A 17770-nucleotide genomic window follows, 5' to 3' on the forward strand; every position below is an offset into this window, starting at 1 on the left:
AAAGCTCCCTCAGACATGATCAAGCCCAGGTCCATACGGCTAATTTGCGTATCCTCGTCTCTGTTTTGCTTTGGCTGAGACTCGGGGGGCAACAGGCCTGGTAGGTGCCTTATTTTTGAGAGCCGATTGGAGTTACCTCGGCTGTCACTGCATCATGATCTTCTCAGGGAGGAACTGGGAGGGAAAAGCCGTCGTCTGGTACGAGGTTTGGACCGTGCTGGTGCTGCAAGAAAAGGAAGAGACTGGTTGCTCAAATTAGCCGATGAACAGTCATCGGCTGCAGGACTGCAAAACGCCACGGTCGAGAAAAACAATAATAGCCCGATTCGTTACTATCGGTCTTGGTGTGGCAAGCGGGAGGATGGAAATTGGATTAATGAAAGGAGAAATTCGAAGAACAATTCTCATTAATTCAAAGGAGCGGCTTTACAAGAAGAGCCGATGGCTCTCAAAAGAGGGATCTAGTGCCTAGTGCACTGCTACTACTAGTCCTACTCTACTAGTCATCGCTGTCCTCATCATCGCCGTCGTCGAGGTCGTCGGCGCTGCTCCCAGGAAGCTCCTCGCCGCTGCTGCCCCAGCCGTCGGCTGGAGCTTCCTCCTCCTCCTCGTCATCATCATCATCCTCGCTATCCGCCCAGCTGCGGAAGCGCTTCGTTGGAGGATACCCAGCGGAGGAGGAGGAATCATCTTCCTCCTCCTCATCTTCTTCTTCCCCGTCGTCATCGTCGTCCTCGCTGTCCGCCCACATGCGGGAGCGCTTCTTCGGCGGAAGCCTCGGCGGAGGGGAGGCCTTGGTCCTCTCCGCTTCTCCTCCTTTCTTCTCCTTGTCAGAGGAGATGGGGTTCGCCCCGGAGCGGGGATCGTCCTCTTCCTTGTTCTTCGGCGACGGTTGGAGAGAGAGGCCTGAAGCGGAGGAGGAAGAGGAAGACATGGCTGCAGGGGAGAAGGGTTTTTGGTTTGGTGAACAGAGCAGAGCAAGGGGATGGAGTGGTGAACCGTTTGGCACAGATAAATAAAGAGAGTGTAGTGGAGATTTAATGCCATGACGGTTCTCGAGGACGTGATGCCGAAATTGACAATTCATACAGAGAAGTCCAGGAGGCGAGGCGTAATGATGGAAGATTCTGCGGCAGTTCTGCTCTGCCACGACATGACCCGACGAAAGAAGAGCATAATGATTTTGGAAATGTCATTTCCAAAACCAGGGGGGCATGTGTTATCACCAGATTTTGGCCAAATCAGGAGGTGGGCCACGATCAGGATGGGCTTGGAAGATTACACGTGGAAGATCTCCGAAGCGGCCTTGCACGGAGAATTTGGGCTAGATTGCCCGTGTATCTTTAATTATAGTAGATTGTATCTAGATTAAAAGTTAGAGTTTGTCTCGTACACGGTGGGATTATTCCCACGTTAGAAAGTCCGCTTGGACTATAAATATGTACCTAGGGTTTATGGAATAAACAACAACCAACGTTCAACCACAAACAAATCTCGGCGCATCGCCAACTCCTTCGTCTCGAGGGTTTCTACCGGTAAGCACCATGCTGCCTAGATCGCATCTTGCGATCTAGGCAGCCAAGCCTGCCCACGTTGTTCATGCGTTGCTCGTACTTGAAGCCTTTTTGATGGCGAGCAACGTAGTTATCTTAGATATGTTAGGGTTAGCATTGTTCTTCATATTACATGCTTTCGTTATGCAACCCTTGCACGTCTAGCCGCCCTTACACCTATCTTAGGTGTAGGGGCGGCACCCCGCTTGATCATAATTTAGTAGATCTGATCCGTTACGATTGCTCCTTGTTTCATCAAGGATTAGTTTAACATCCGCAATAGTTAGGCCTTACAAAGGGTTGGAGGATCCAGCGGCGTGTAGGGTGGCGTTTGCTAGCCCTAGAAAGGATGTTCCGGGGATCAACCTCGTGTTGGTTTTTAGGCCCTGTCTAGGATCGGCTTACGGTCACCGTGCGCGAGCGCGAGGGCCAATCGTGAGTAGGATGATCCGATTATGCGGTGAAAACCCTAAATCGTCGTGGATCTCATTAGCTTTATCTTGATCAAGCAGGACCACCATATATTCGGACACCTTGTCCGGATCATGGGTGGATCGGCTCTTCGAGCCGATTCACAGGATAACCTGAGAGCCGATCGAGGCTCGTATTTAATGTTTACGTGTATGCCATGCAGGAAACTAAGCGAGGCATCATCCACACCTTCCTGACCAGGTATAGGTCAGGTGGCACGCCCTTGCAGTTGGCATCGGCGCGTGCGACCAGGAGGCTTTGCGGGCCGTCGCTCTGAGGGACTAGGGCCAGCCGCAGCCCTAGTTGTTCCCGGCTCTACCGTGTTGCCCGTCTCTGCCCGCCAGGGGGTTTCTGACGTCAACAGCCGCCTGTACAAAGGTCTAAGGAGAAAGCTCGCATTTTGGATTTCTCGCTTTTGATTATTCTCAACTTAGACATCCATACCGGGACAACATGGACTCCTCTTTAATGCATAAGCATGTGGCAACAATTATTATTCTCATATGAGATTGAGGATATATGTCCAAAACTGAAACTTCCACCATGAATCATGGCTTTAGTTAGCGGCCCAATGTTCTTCTCTAACAATATGCATGCTCCAACCATAAAGGTGGTAGATCTCTCTTACTTCGGACAAGACGGACATGCATAGCAACTCACATGATATTCAACAAAGAATAGTTGATGGCGTCCCCGAAGCATGGTTATCGCACAACAAGCAACTTAATAAGAGATAAAGTGCATAAGTACATATTCAATACCACAATAGTTTTTAAGCTATTTGTCCCATGAGCTATATATTGCAAAGGTGAATGATGGAATTTTAAAGGTATCACTCAAGCAATTTACTTTGGAATGGCGGATAAATACCATGTAGTAGGTAGGTATGGTGGACACAAATGGCATAGTGGTTGGCTCAAGTATTTGGGATGCATGAGAAGTATTCCCTCTCGATACAAGGTTTAGGCTAGCAAGGTTATTTTAAACAAACACAAGGATGAACGGTGCAGCAAAACTCACATAAAAGACATATTGTAAACATCATAAGACTCCACACCGTCTTCCTTGTTGTTCAAAACTCAATACTAGATGTTATCTAGACTCTAGAGAAACCAAATATGCAAACCAAATTAGCAAGCTCTAAGTATTTCTTCATTAATGGGTGCAAAGTATATGATGCAAGAGCTTAAACATGAGCACAACAATTGCCAAGTATCAAATTATCCAAGACATTTTACCAATTACTACATGTAGCATTTTCCGTTTCCAACCATATAAAAATTTAACAAAGCAGTTTCAACCTTCGCCATGAACATTAAAAGCTAAGAACACATGTGTTCATATGAACCAGCGGAGCGTGTCTCTCTCCCACACAAGCATTTATTCAAACAAAAACAAAAACAAAATCACACAGACGCTCCAAGTAAAGTACATAAGATGTGGCCGAATAAAAATATAGTTTCAGGGGAGGAACCTGATAATATTGTTGATGAAAAAGGGGATGCCTTGGGCATCCCCAAGCTTAGACGCTTGAGTCTTCTTAGAAGATGCAGGGGTGAACCACCGGGGCATCCCCAAGCTTAGAGCTTTCACTCTCCTTGATCATATTGCATCATACTCCTCTCTTGATCCTTGAAAACTTCCTCCACACCAAACTCGAAACAACTCATTAGAGGGTTAGTGCATAATAAAAATTCACATGTTCAGAGGTGACACAATCATTCTTAACACTTCTGGACATTGCATAAAGCTACTGGACATTAATGGATCAAAGAAATTCATCCAACATAGCAAAAGAGGCAATGCGAAATAAAAGACAGAATCTGTCAAAACGGAACAGTCCGTAAAGATGGATTTTATTAGGACACCAGACTTGCTCAAACGAAAATGCTCAAATTGAATGAAAGTTGCGTACATATCTGAGGATCATGCTCGTAAATTGGCTTAATTTTCTGAGCTACCTACAGGGAGATAGACCCAGATTCGTGACAGCAAAGAAATCTGGAACTGCGCAGTAATCCAAATCTAGTACTTACTTTCCTATCAAAGACTTTACTTGGGACAACAAAACATAAAACTAAGATAAGGAGAGGTTGCTACAGTAGTAAACAACTTCCAAGACACAAATATAAAACAAAAATACTGTAGTAAAAACATGGGTTGTCTCCCATAAGCGCTTTTCTTTAACGCCTTTCAGCTAGGCGCAGAAAGTGTATATCAAGTATTATCAAAGGGGGGTGCACCTACAGCGGGGTTTGGAGTTTTCTCAACCATGCATAGTATATTGGATACATAAGTTTTAGCGTCTCCCTTTTCATTAGTCTTGGGCTTGCTACTCTCATCGAACAAATTTTCAGGAACAAGCCAAGCATAGTTATTTTCTAGTGCATCATTCATAGCTAGGAGTTTACATGGTATTGGTGCTTTGATCTCCACACCATCATTAGCATTATTAGTGTAACTTATTCTATCCATGTCCATTTTTTCAAGGAGACTAACAAAATTAGTATGAGAACCAAGCATATTAAATTTAGCAAAGACCTTTCTAGCCTCTCTTGCTAGACCACCAAATTCTCTAAGAAGGGTTTCTAAAACAAAATCTTTCTTTTCCCCCTCTTCCATATCACCAAGTGTAAGAAACATGTGTTGGATTATAGGATTGAGATTAACAAATTTAGTTTCCAACAGGCGAACTAAATGCGCAGCAGCAATTTCATAAGTGGGATCAAGTTCTACCAAGTGTCTATCTTCAAAATCTTCAGTGGTACTAACATGAGTGAAAAATTCTTCTATATTGTTTCTCCCAATTATATACCCGCGTCCTACCGGTATGTCTTTTGTGGTAAAATTAAAAGGAAGCATGATGAAATAAACTAAAATAAAGTAAATGCAAGTAACTAATTTTTTTGTGTTTTTGATATAGCAAACAAGACAATAAATAAAGTAAAACTAGCAACTAATTTTTTTGTGTTTTGATATAAGTGCAGCAAACAAAGTAGTAAATAAAATAAAGCAAGACAAAAACAAAGTAAAGAGATTGAGAAGTGGAGACTCCCCTTGCAGCGTGTCTTGATCTCCCCGGCAACGGCGCCAGAAATTTGCTTGATGCATGTAATTGACACGTCCGTTGGGAACCCCAAGAGGAAGGTGTGATGCGCACAGCGGCAAGTTTCCCTCAGTTAGAAACCAAGGTTTAATCGAACCAGTAGGAGTCAAGAAGCACGTTGAAGGTTGATGGCGGCGGGATGTAGTGCGGCGCAACACCGGAGATTCCGGCGCCAACGTGGAACCCGCACAACACAACCAAAGTACTTTGCCCCAACGAAACAGATCAGGTTGTCAATCTCACCGGCTTGCTGTAACAAAGGGTTAACCGTATTGTGTGGAAGATGATTGTTTGGAGAGAAAACAGTAAAACAAGTATTGCAGCAGATTTGTATTTCAGTATTAAAGAATGGACCGGGGTCCACAGTTCACTAGAGGTGTCTCTCCCATAAGATAAAAGCATGTTGGGTGAACAAATTACAGTCGGGAAATTGACAAATAGAGAGGGCATAACAATGCACATACATGGCATGATAAGTATAGTGAGATTTAATTGGGCATTACGACAAAGTACATAGACCGCCATCCAACCGCATCTATGCCTAAAAAGTCCACCTTCAGAGTTATCGTCCGAACCCCTTCCAGTATTAAGTTGCAAAGCAACGAGACAATTGCATTAAGTATGGTGCGTAATGTAATCAACAACTACATCCTCGGACATAGCGCCAATGTTTTATCCCTAGTGGCAACAACACAACACAACCTTAGAACTTTCCGTCACTCGTCCCGGTGTCAATGCAGGCATGAACCCACTATCGAGTATAAATACTCCCTCTTGGAGTTAAAAGCAAAAACTTGGCCAGAGCCTCTACTAGTAACGGAGAGCATGCAAGATCATAAACAACACATATGTAATAACTTGATAATTAACATAACATGGTATTGTCTATCCATCGGATCCCGACAAACACAACATAGAGTATTACAGATAGATGATCTTGATCATGTTAGGCATCTCACAAGATCCAACAATGAAGCACAATGAGGAGAAGACAACCATCTAGCTACTACTATGGACCCATAGTCCAGGGGTGAACTACTCACTCATCACTCCGGAGGCGACCATGGCGGTGTAGAGTCCTCCGGGAGATGAATCCCCTCTCCGGCAGGGTGCCGGAGGAGATCTCCAGAATCCCCCGAGATGGGATCGGCGGCGGCGGCGTCTCAGTAAGGTTTTCCGTATCATCATTTTTTCGCATCAGGGGTTTCGCGACGGAGGCTTTAAGTAGGCGGAAGGGCAGAGTCGGGGGGCTGACGAGGGGCCCACACCACAGGGCGGCGCGGGCCCCCCCTTGTCCGTGCCGCCATGTGGTTTGGCCACCTCGTGGCCCCACTTCGTATGCTCTTCGGTCTTCTGGAAGGTTCGTGGCGAAATAGGCCCCTGGGTCTTCGTTTCGTCCAATTCCGAGAATATTTCGTTACTAGGATTTCTGAAACCAAAAACAGCAGAAAACAAGAACTGGCACTTCGGCATCTTGTTAATAGGTTAGTTCCAGAAAATGCACGAATATGACATAAAGTGTGCATAAAACATGTAGGTATCATCAATAATATGGCATAGAACATAAGAAATTATCGATACGTCGGAGACGTATCACGGTGCAAAAGTCGAAGACGTGCAATCGTGGACGCGTGTCGCGTTGCAGAAGCCCAAGACGTGCAGACGATCAATGGTGGACGCGTAGGACGCGGGTTGCATTAACCACCCCTCGCCTTTATAGACGCCTCCTCGCACTCTCTCCGTCACTCTCACTAGCTCATGCAACGCCTCCTCTCACGTCCCATCATCTTCTCCAAAGCGAAAAACCCTCTCCCTCTCTGCCGGCGAGATGTTCAAGGAGAATGCGAATCCCATCGTCCATGACGCCATCGGCTCCAGGCGCGACGCCTCCCTCTTCGACGCCGTCGCCTCAACGGCAGTCGCCGCCGCCGGTGGCGGTCGGATCCCGCCGGGATGGGACCCCTATGAGGAGGTGCCGTACATCTCGCCTCCGAACCCCTACGACACCTGCATGGACGACCCATGGAACGAGGTAACTGTGGTTTGCTCCCTTTTTGTTCCCCATTCCTCTTTGAACCCTATTTTTGCTGGTTCCCTAGTAACTATTAGTGCCGATCTGTAGATTTGGATGAGTATTGGGTTAATATTTGCGCCGATTTTATTCCATTTGTCTTTGATCCCTTCTTGATTTCGTTTAAGATTTGGAGTTCGACCGTTCGGTTAATTTGTGCAAGTAATAATGGGATCTCAATCAGTTAATTTATGGGATCTCAGTCAGTTATTTTATGCACAAATCAAAAGATATCAACAGTTTAATTTTGCAAATATTCTGGAATCTGTTCAAATTCAGATCTGGAATCTATTTCTTTGCCTATGATGAATCGTTGGGCACAAATTTTTACAGGGTGGGCTCAGCGAACCATTGCTGTGTACAATTCTGTTGTGCATGAGCTTTGGTTCGTTAACACCATCCCTGTAGACATATAATCGTGTCCACTCTAACTGAGGCTGGCTCTATTTTTCCTTACTTTGTTATCATGCACGTTAGTCATCGTTGCATCTCATTCACTAATAGTTCCCGTTTGATATGGATCAGCTGTCTGGCAGCGACGTCGGCAGCGACGACGAGCACCATGACGTCAAGACTCGCCAGGTGCTGCGGAGGCTGCAGGTCGGCCAGTACGTCTCCTACTTCGCCAAGGGTGTCTACAGGTGCCCCTTCCGCACTAGGAGGCTCGGCGGCACTGACTTCAACTGCCTCCTCACGCATGCCGAGAACATCGGCAACACCAACCCCAAGGTCGGCGCGTCGGTGAACCCCCACTCCTTCCGCGCCAAGCACATGGCGCTCGGCATGCACCTCCGCAGCATCCAGCGGGTGGAGATCTCCGCCGGGCGCATGCCTCCGCTCAAGCCCAAGGCTCCCAAGGGGAGCAACAAGTGGAGCCAGAGGCAGATGGGGTAGGCGGAGTCCTGGACGTGTGCTGCTGCTGCAAAGCAGCTTCTATTTTGTTGTTAGCTAGGGATCCCTTGTTGTTATGTTGTTAGTATGATGGTGTTGTGAAGAACCTCGAACCTATTACTATGTTGGCTGCTGTGTATGCAGCTTATTATCTAGGAAGGGATCCCTATTATCTATCCCTATTCTACTATATTTTGTTGGCCCTACTTTGTTTTCTCGATTTACTATGACTGTGAATTTGTCTTTCATTACCCTGGAGATTTGCTTCTAGATTTAACTACATACATATGGACCAGAGGGAGTACTAGATTTGCTGCCATATTGGGCAAACAACGAGGGCCAAAAGGCACAAATAATTGAAGAAAGACAGAAATGCAAGCTTCTCTAGATTTGATACTCCAGAGGGAGTACTAATTTGGTTAAAAATACAAAGAGACAGAGGGGGAAAAGGTGCTCTTAAAAATGCCAATTCGCGCCGAGAGAGACAGAACCTAGCTCCTGCTGACGTACAACCAAACGCGGTCTTGTCCTGTCCCACGCGGTCCCTTTCTACTAGCCGCACACGTCAGCACGGAACGGTCAACTAAACTGGAATCCTCCCGTCTGAGCTCCTTCTGCGGGTTGCAAATAAGGGCTTGGCGAAAACTGAGGAAAAACATAAGGCAATCTTATTGACTAATATAGCTGCTTAATTAATAAAAGGATTAGCTACAACGTGCTCAGTTTGCCCATTTATTAAGGTATAAGACTGGAAGGAGAGAAAGTAATCGCTAGTTTCCTCATTTTGCCCCTGCATGCTCGCACGATTAAAGCACCTTCCGCACGCGCTAGACTCCTCGTTTCCTTAAACCTCCTCGTTTCTCGGGATAGACCAACAGTTTTTCAGGATCTTGGGTTAATGTGGCCAGGTTTCGAATTTCGACTAGTGGAAACGGGAAAGCAGGTGCAAATTAGGGAGATAACTGAACCACAACCACCCGCGCCTTAAGCATCGAGTAATATCGGGGGAAAATACGCCGTAAGTAGTGAGACGGAGGGAGTAGTGCACAATTTCAATACGGAGTATAATTTTACCTGCCATATTTTCTTAATTTTTGTGCAGTCTACATTATATACTAAGATTTTCACATTGAGATTTTGCACGTAACAGGATATTTTTCATTGGTTTCGAAACTTAAAACTATGATTACGATTTGACAAGGGCTCCCATCAGTATGGGGTGAACAAGCCCTCCCATCAGTATATCAGAGGAATTTGACAAGGGATACTGGACGACTAGATACATCACCAAAAAAGGTGATGCATGTCTCCTTCACCAAAACAGCTGAAACAAGTACATGAACGCAAGTACACCACCATAATAATACTACTACATCAACACAAGTACGAGTAATATAATAAAGTAAGAGTACTACTCCCTCTAATCTAATTTAAACCAAAATCTATACCTAATAATAAAGGGAGAAGCGTTTCCGCGTGCTATTTTCTTTTCCTGCTTTTGCTTCGAGGTATATGCATTGTTAGTCCTACAACTTGTCCTTGACGTGCAGATTAGTCCACTAAGTTGAAAGAGGAGCACCTACCGTCCACCAACTTACTAATCCGTGCAAATTTGGTCCTAGCCAATCTAGTGCCGACATGTGTACTGCCACGGTGGCTAATGATGTCTCATCTGTATTTGCAAGAAAGACCCTGTATATTTTTATGAGTGGAATGTTACCCTTCACTGTCTATGCATAGGAAATCCCCAAATCGTGAGCCAGCTGCGGATATAGCGAGCGGTGAGGGCGGCGATTGACGGACGAGCGTCGAGGGCGCCGCCGGCGAGGTCAGCGAGGGAGGAGAGGGTGCCGCTGGCGAGGTCGGCGAGGGCGCCACCGGCAAGGGCGGCGAAGGTACTAAGATGGGCTCGACTGTGCGCTCTGGCAGGCTCTAGCCCGAGGCCATCGGTGGCCGGAATGACAAGGTCAACGACGAGGAGTAGAAGCTGACAGCAGAGGTTTGGTAGGATGGGATTCCGATGGTGACGTCGCCGCCACCACCCACAAGCCACCGTCTCGGTGGACTGAAGGTGAGTTCATCCCACTACATCATATTCCGAGTTAATTTACTGGCCATGACTAATTAATAGGTAAGAAGAATGATGATTGGTTGTAGTAGTAATCATCGTTAGCATTGGATGATTGGATGTGGATCACACATGCTACTCCACTACTATATTCCTTTCTTGATGCCCAAATGATTCGGCCTGAATACCACTGCTGCATGATGCGTTCTCTTGTAATCCTCTAGCTTTCTGGCTCATGGGAAACAATGGGCAAAATAATACTCATAAGCTGAAATGCTAGGATCAGGTGCCATTACATCAGGTAACAAACAATCTGCTGAAACGACCCTTCTAAATCTTGTTTGTGGGTTCAGTTCGATGTCAGTGTTCTAAATTAATGACTTCAGGGAAAATATGATCTTGCATTTATCTTTTTTTCGTAGGACAAACTGCAGGACGCTGATGGTGCTCAATAGAGGTACAAGAACCGAGTGTGCTGCTCTAGTAAATTCAATAGAAAAGGAAGAAGAGGATCTGGAACTTGTGAGGAAGATATGTGAACTGGTACTTCAGTTGCAGAATGAGAAGTCAGAGAAGAAGAAAATGGAGGGAAGACATAAAAATGAGGGATAGGAAGGAGATGACATATGTAACAGTTGTAGCAGTTTGTATGGCCATGTATGCTTCTATCTGTCAGGGGGTTTGTGTGATGTAAATTGTGTGTTCAAATGAAACAGAGGAATAAGAATTGCAAGTATGCTTCTATCTGTCTGTTTGTCACAGTTATTTTGTGGTTTTTTTATCATCAGGTAAAATGCAAGTAATCCATATATGTATCATATACATGAGGCCTCCATATAAATTCATCTATCACAACAAATTCATATCTGTATGATATACATTCATAAATCATCAATAAGGAAACCAGACTTTGCTCAACATCATAAGAAAATTGGAAAGGAAGTAGCAGCAACTAGAGTACATCATTTTTACCAACTTGTGTGGCATTCTGGCTCAGACCAAAATCATGCAAGTTGAGATCAGGGATGGCTTGAGAATTGAGATCTGGTATCTCACTTGCTCTTGGCTGCTGATCATCACCAAATAAAAGGTAAAAAGCACTCCCAGGGCCTGTGTTGTAGGCTCTATTCCTGTTAGCTGTATCAATAGTAGTTGTAGTTGATCTTGTATTACTTGTTATTCTGGAGACAACAGTAGGTCCATCTTGTACATTACCACTGGTAGTAGCAACAACATCCCTTTTCTTCTTGCTCAGGTTAATTCCTCTTCCTCTACCTCTGGTGTTGCTTTGTTGTTGAGCTGTTGGTGCAGACCTTGTTTGTGCCCTGGTTGCAGTACTCCTCCCTCTTCCTCTTCCCATCCGATTGCCTCTAGTTGTAGCAGTTGTTACTCTCTGTCTTGCTTGTGGAATGCTATCTCGAGCAGAGACGATGAAGGAATTTTCTGGAAGAGGACCAAGAACTCTTGCAATTGGCACATTATTCACGTCCTGCAAACAAATAGAAATTCACATCTCTGGTTGGATCTATGCAAACAAATGAAGACATTCTATCTGAACAACATTCTCTGGACTGGCTACAACATGAAAATAGAAAATGGACAAACCTCTTGCGCCATGTTGTACACCATGCTATTCACATCTCTGGTTGGATCTAGTGAAGGATTCTGAGTGTGTGGGTAAACATGCTGCAGTCCAATGCAAATAAGTTAGTCATAACTGTTATATTGCAAGCCTAGGTAAATATAAGAAATGCCAAACTTTAGGCTGCGATTGTACCCAATGCAAATAATTAGTCATGTACCTGAAGAATGTAAGGAATGTCCTCTTCCTCATTTTCTCTTGCACTATTTTGCTGAATCTCTCGAGGCTGCGATTGTACCCATTTTGCATGACCCTTCTTATTATGATTTGCTTTCCCACAGATACTACAGTGCATAGTCACTCCAGACTTGGTGAATATCTTCACTCCATGCTTTAGTTTCTCTTCGGGTGCCTTTTTTCTGTTTTTCTTAGGCCTACCCATGACTTTTGTGAACAAAGGTGGATGAACACTGGGCCCATTCATCTTTTCCCAAAACGCTCTTCCCCTCACCACTGAAAGTCATTCCTACTTTGAAGGTTGGATTAGCCATGTCTATCTCTAGATCGAAAGGTTTGAACTTGTTCTTTAAATGCTGCCTCTCTTCATTGCCAAGATTAAGGTCCTCATCATCAAGGGCAACCTCATTCTCTCTTTCATCACATAATTCCTTATCATTGTAATCATTCAAAGAGGTGTCAATATTTTCAGAAAAGAGATCATCATCCCCCTCTTCTACATTGTAGTCACTATCATAGAAGTCACTGTGTTGTTCACTATCACTGTCATCTAGTTGCACTTCCTCTGGAACAAATTCTGGTGATTTCCCCTTATCTGCAAACAACGCATCTGAACTAGAAGACGGACTAGCTGCTGTATCAAATCTTCTTGGCAATTTGCTTGGGCTGATGACAAGAGGCAAATCAGGTACACCATTCAGTATGACATCGTCCCTTATATTTCTCAGGAAATTGGTGTGATCTACAAATAGAGCAAGTATCTTCACAGTCCTGCTTGCCTTGATCATTTCAACACAGTCAGCATCACACTCTACTGGTACCAGTCCATCTGTTATGTCTTTCCCAGGATAACACCAATAGACATGCAGTTTTCCATCCCTCACATACCCCAACCTTGTCAATATTTCATCAATCCAAAGACATGACCAAGTTTCAGCACTGCAATATTCGAAGACTGTAGACGAACATGATACATATTGCAGATTATCGCGCAAACTGCAGAAGAGTCCATTGTGCACAACCTCTACCGAGAAGAAGTCAGATTCTTCGGCTCCGTAGAACACTGGATGAAACAAAAAAGAATCAGAAACTGGTAACAACTACTACTGCATCAAAGCATACACACATGTGAGATTCAGAAACGTGGCCAAAATTCAGAACTTTTTAAAGACTTGCTTAAAAACTTCAGATAGGTGATCGCAATTTAGAACTTGACCACAAAATCTCAATTTTAATGCCAAAAAATGCTACAGATTTCTGCAAACAATGTGTATCCACTTAATAATCTCTAAAACCAACAACTTTATGCAATTTTTTTGCTCCAACAAATCAACAAAATAGACTTCAGGACACAAAATACACACAACTGGCGAAATTCATGAATTTTATTGGCTGTGATCGCTGCGCGCCTGCAAGTACACGGCCATGGTTTGTCTGCAGCATGAAGGCCATCCACCGTAGCTGTACTGTGGCCACAGCCCATCTATCCCTAACAAACAAGAACGAAATTCTGTTTCTGAACTAACACTTACAGATTGTGAACCAGTTCAGAGGTCTTGATCTGCAGAGTGCAAAGGGAAACGTGATCTGAACTAACACGTATGGATTGTGAACCAGTTCACACATTGCTCAAATAAACTTAATTCCCTACAGATCGTCGTCGCCAAGGCACACGGCCATGGTCGTCGTCGCCAACAGAGACAATGGGGAGAGAGTTTCTGGGCGAAAACGAGGCTCACCGTAGTCGGGCGGGTCTTCCCTCCACTCGCGCTCGCGCGTGACCGCCGGCATCGGAGCTCCGGAACGTCCGCGAGGACCTCGAGGTGGCGCCGGAATTGGGGGTGAAAGGAAACCGCGGCAGGGTCGGGGAAAAAGAAATCGAGAGGAGTAAACGGTGTCGCCTTCCATTAAATCAGCGCAGGCAGATGTGGAAGGACCCGGCGATGCATATTTCAGGATTTCAGGGACCCTAGTGCAAAATTACTAATGAGAGATCATTAGCCACCGTGGCAGTACACGTGTCGGCATCAGATTGGCCAAGGACCTAATCTGCACAGATTAGCAAGTTGATGGATGGCCGGTGCTCCTCTTTCAAGTTAGCGGACTAAACTGCACGTCAAGGACAAGTTGTAGGACTAATACTGCATATACCTCTTTTGCTTCGTCCGTCGGCCGTGTTTCTTTCGTAGGTTTGTTCCGTGTAATATACCGACACCGATATACCCTCGCTGCAGGAATCTTCCTATGCTCCTTTTCTTCCACGGTCGCACATATGGGCCACGCAAAGCCCAACAAGGCTTCTGTCGGTTTGAGCTGCCGTGAAAGGATACACCTCCACGTCGATCCGGTTTTAGGCTTCCTAGCTGCCGTGAAAGGAAAAACAGGAGTGCTTCTCGCGGACGGTTCATAACCACGACGAAACCAAAAGTGAGGAGGCGAGATCGACCACGAGGACACGCACGAATCAGACCGGTTTCCGAAGCACAATCATGACTCCCGACGCCGCTGCCTGCGCTCACGCCGAAGAACGGGGAGGGGTGGCGCGAGGGGAGGGGAGGCCGTTTCTGTCATTATGTGGCAGCCATGGACGCGATGGTGGAGATCTCGCCGAGGTTGCACTAGAGGAGACCCTCGACTTGCCACGGTCCAGCTTCGCTCCAAGTGGTCTCCTTCCTCGCGTTGTTCTCAGGATCCAGGATCTGCATCAATGGGGTGGCGCAGGTGGATTTGGATTATACATTGCTGTTTAGCGGGATGGGTGGTTTTCTGTGTATTCTGCTCTCCTACTAGCAAGGATCTGAGGATTGGAGTTTGAAGAAGATGACCCTGAATATGTGCTCCTCTTTTACGTTGTTGAATTCAATTTAACATACTCGAGGCGACGAGGAATAACTGCCAGCAGCTAGCAGAGGCCGCAGCGTTCCAGCCCACGGCCATGCAATGCCTGAGAGAGCGAGCCGACGTGCTGTATTCAGCGCAAGATCGCCGAGTTGATCTGTCCGCGACGACAGCGAGACGACAGCATACCAGGCAGCCGTGTCTAGGACAGAGAGGCCCAAAATGTCTGTCTTTGCCGGACTTCGGTGCTCTGCTGTCTCGGGTCCGGTACAGGTTTATCTTGGCGTGCGCGGCGAATTTTGTTGGCGCTTGGGCTACTTAACTGGGAGCGCCGGATGCTGGTTCAATGGATCGCAGATTTATTCTTTGTGGAACTGGGTAAAAGAGCAGGCTGAATCCACGAAGACATGATGTCAGGCAGCTGCTGCTTCAGCAAGCACCACACTGCAGCCTATTCTTCATATTGATCGTCCTGTCTTGATCCCACTGCTTTTTGATCCAATTACATCCCAACCAAGTCGATTTGTTCCTAGCTACCACGTGCACCTCTGCAGTTCATTCTATTTGCTGCAAACTTCAATAAAAACAGTGTCTAGCGGCAGGCCAAAAAGAATAGAGCATAGGCGCCAAGAACGGCGACTGGGCAGGGATGCGGACCGCTGGGTACTCCTGGGCGGCGCAGAATTTTGGCAATTCCAAAGGGTGGACTGTGGACAACGTGTAGATACTGCCGCCATTAATCCACATCCCTTTATTTGTCCACTCATCGTCGTTCTTCTTACTTTTCTGTGCAACGCAAATACGTAAACAAAAGATATCTTTTTGAAAATATATCATTATGTCTATTTACGTTGTATAAAAAACAAGGAAAAAAAATAGCGCGCTATAACAAAATAGCGTGGGTCTAAAAATACGCTATTAGCATGCTATAGCATGCTATTAACGCGAATAGCGCGCTATAGCACCGAAATAGCGTAGCGTCGGCTCTTCAGATATGCTATAGCGTGCTATTAGCGTTGGAATAGCGCGCTATTTTTTTCCATGATAAAAAATCACGGTATTTTCCGCACATTTTAGTTCTAATATGTCATAAAAATCTACCATCACGTAACAGCTTATCACAAAATAATAAGCTAGCCTTTTCATTCCGCTAGCAGTTCAGACTCATCGGTAGTAGTCAGGCACCAACATTGAGAAGATTTTTAAGTGGCAAATCAATCAAGCCAAAAACAAGGATCACATAGGCAACATACGTGAGTTCAATTGGTTAAGAAGGATTGTGATACAGTATGCAATCCTTATGTTTGAGCAATGAACACTCAATTTTTGCCTAGGCGAAGAACCCGCCTGCATTGCTGGCTACACGACAGCGTTTGCACGGCTATGAGCCTACAACTATGATGGATCCAATTGCCTGCAAATTTTAACTACCCCGGTCAAGCCATCAAAATGACCTTTGTTCAAAGTTTGTCTTATTTACCGCGACTAATTGGGCTTACGTCAGCCTGAACATCTCATATACCACCGCTTGAAGTTAGTAGTAATTTGACTATAGTTATTATATACATGAAGCTAGAGATTCAATTTAGACGCATGTTCAATACTCCATCTGATTATAGTTATTGCAACTATTTCTCTTACAAATTGCTCTCGGGATGAGGCGATATATCAAAGAGGCTTGCATGCAAATGGGTTTGTTCGGAAGTCAACTTCCTTGGATCAATTGAAGAATTCAAGGTAACTTTCATCTTTCTTAACCTTTTCTGTTGATGGTTTTTATATTTGATCCAGCCAAACTATTTTTCATGCTATATTCAAGCTTGGTAGCATATTAATTTTAAGAAATATACATAAAAGTTCAATCCGACGGGCATGTAGGAGAATGATTTGTAGGAGCGTTAGAGTATTGGTTTTCCCGGTGCAACGCACAGGCACTTTTACTAGTAAAACTTAAACTTCATCCTAAATTTGAACTAGTGCCTCGTCCTCGTTCTTCGCTCATTTTCTGATCCAAGACGGCGCAGAGTGCCAGAGTGCATGGCATGGAACTCTTCATCGGTGGCATGCCATGGGCATGTCACCGGATGTTTAAATTTGAATTTAGGCCGCATTCGTGTGACATGCAAAAGGTGCATGTCACCTGGTGGTGGTAGGAAACTACCCTCATTTACGGCGGCGTAGGCGACTGGACGCCGCGTGGCCAGCCGCTGCCTCGTGGCCGCCTCGGTTTCCACGCGGGAGACCATTAAACGCCGACGACCAACCTTCCCGTGTCACGGTTGGCGACTATGACTATAAGGGAAAAACGCTAAACTCTCTCGTCCCATTCACTTTCTTCCTCTCTCCACCTAACAAACATTTGTTCATCGCTCTCTCCTCCAGCAATGTCTTCAAAATTCAGGTCGCCGGCGGTCAAGTACGCGGAGAAAAAACGCCGGCTCGAAATTTCGAGAGACGCTTCCAGAAACCAAGTGGGCTCGCCGTCGCCGCCGCCGCCGCCGAAACGCGTCCGTGTTGTGCTCACCGGGTTAGTTTCCTTCGCCATGTACTTTCGTTTCTTCTTCCCGGGCTCAAGCTCTCCAGCAATGTCTTCAAAATTCAGGTCGTCGGCGGTCAAGTACGCGGAGAAAAAACGCCGGCTCGAAATTTCGAGAGACGCTTCCAGAAACCAAGTGGGCTCGCCGTCGCCGCCGCCGCCGCCGCCGAAACGCGTCTGTGCTGTGCTCACCGGGTTAGTTTCCTTCGCCATGTACTTTTGTTTCTTCTTCCCGGGCTCAAGCTCTTTAAGAGTCTCTATGGTTATACATCTTAAAGGGTTGGAAGTTCCAACGACGCCCGTACTGCACCAACTTCCACGACCAAGGAATCATCGTCGTCCGATGATTTCAACCCGGCCCTACCCCGGCGAAATGAGGTATAACCAAGCACTGTGTAGTTATCTTCTTCTTCTTCC

The sequence above is a fragment of the Lolium rigidum genome, chromosome 1 (assembly GCF_022539505.1).
Source record: "Lolium rigidum isolate FL_2022 chromosome 1, APGP_CSIRO_Lrig_0.1, whole genome shotgun sequence".
In the NCBI taxonomy this organism is placed as follows: domain Eukaryota; kingdom Viridiplantae; phylum Streptophyta; class Magnoliopsida; order Poales; family Poaceae; genus Lolium; species Lolium rigidum.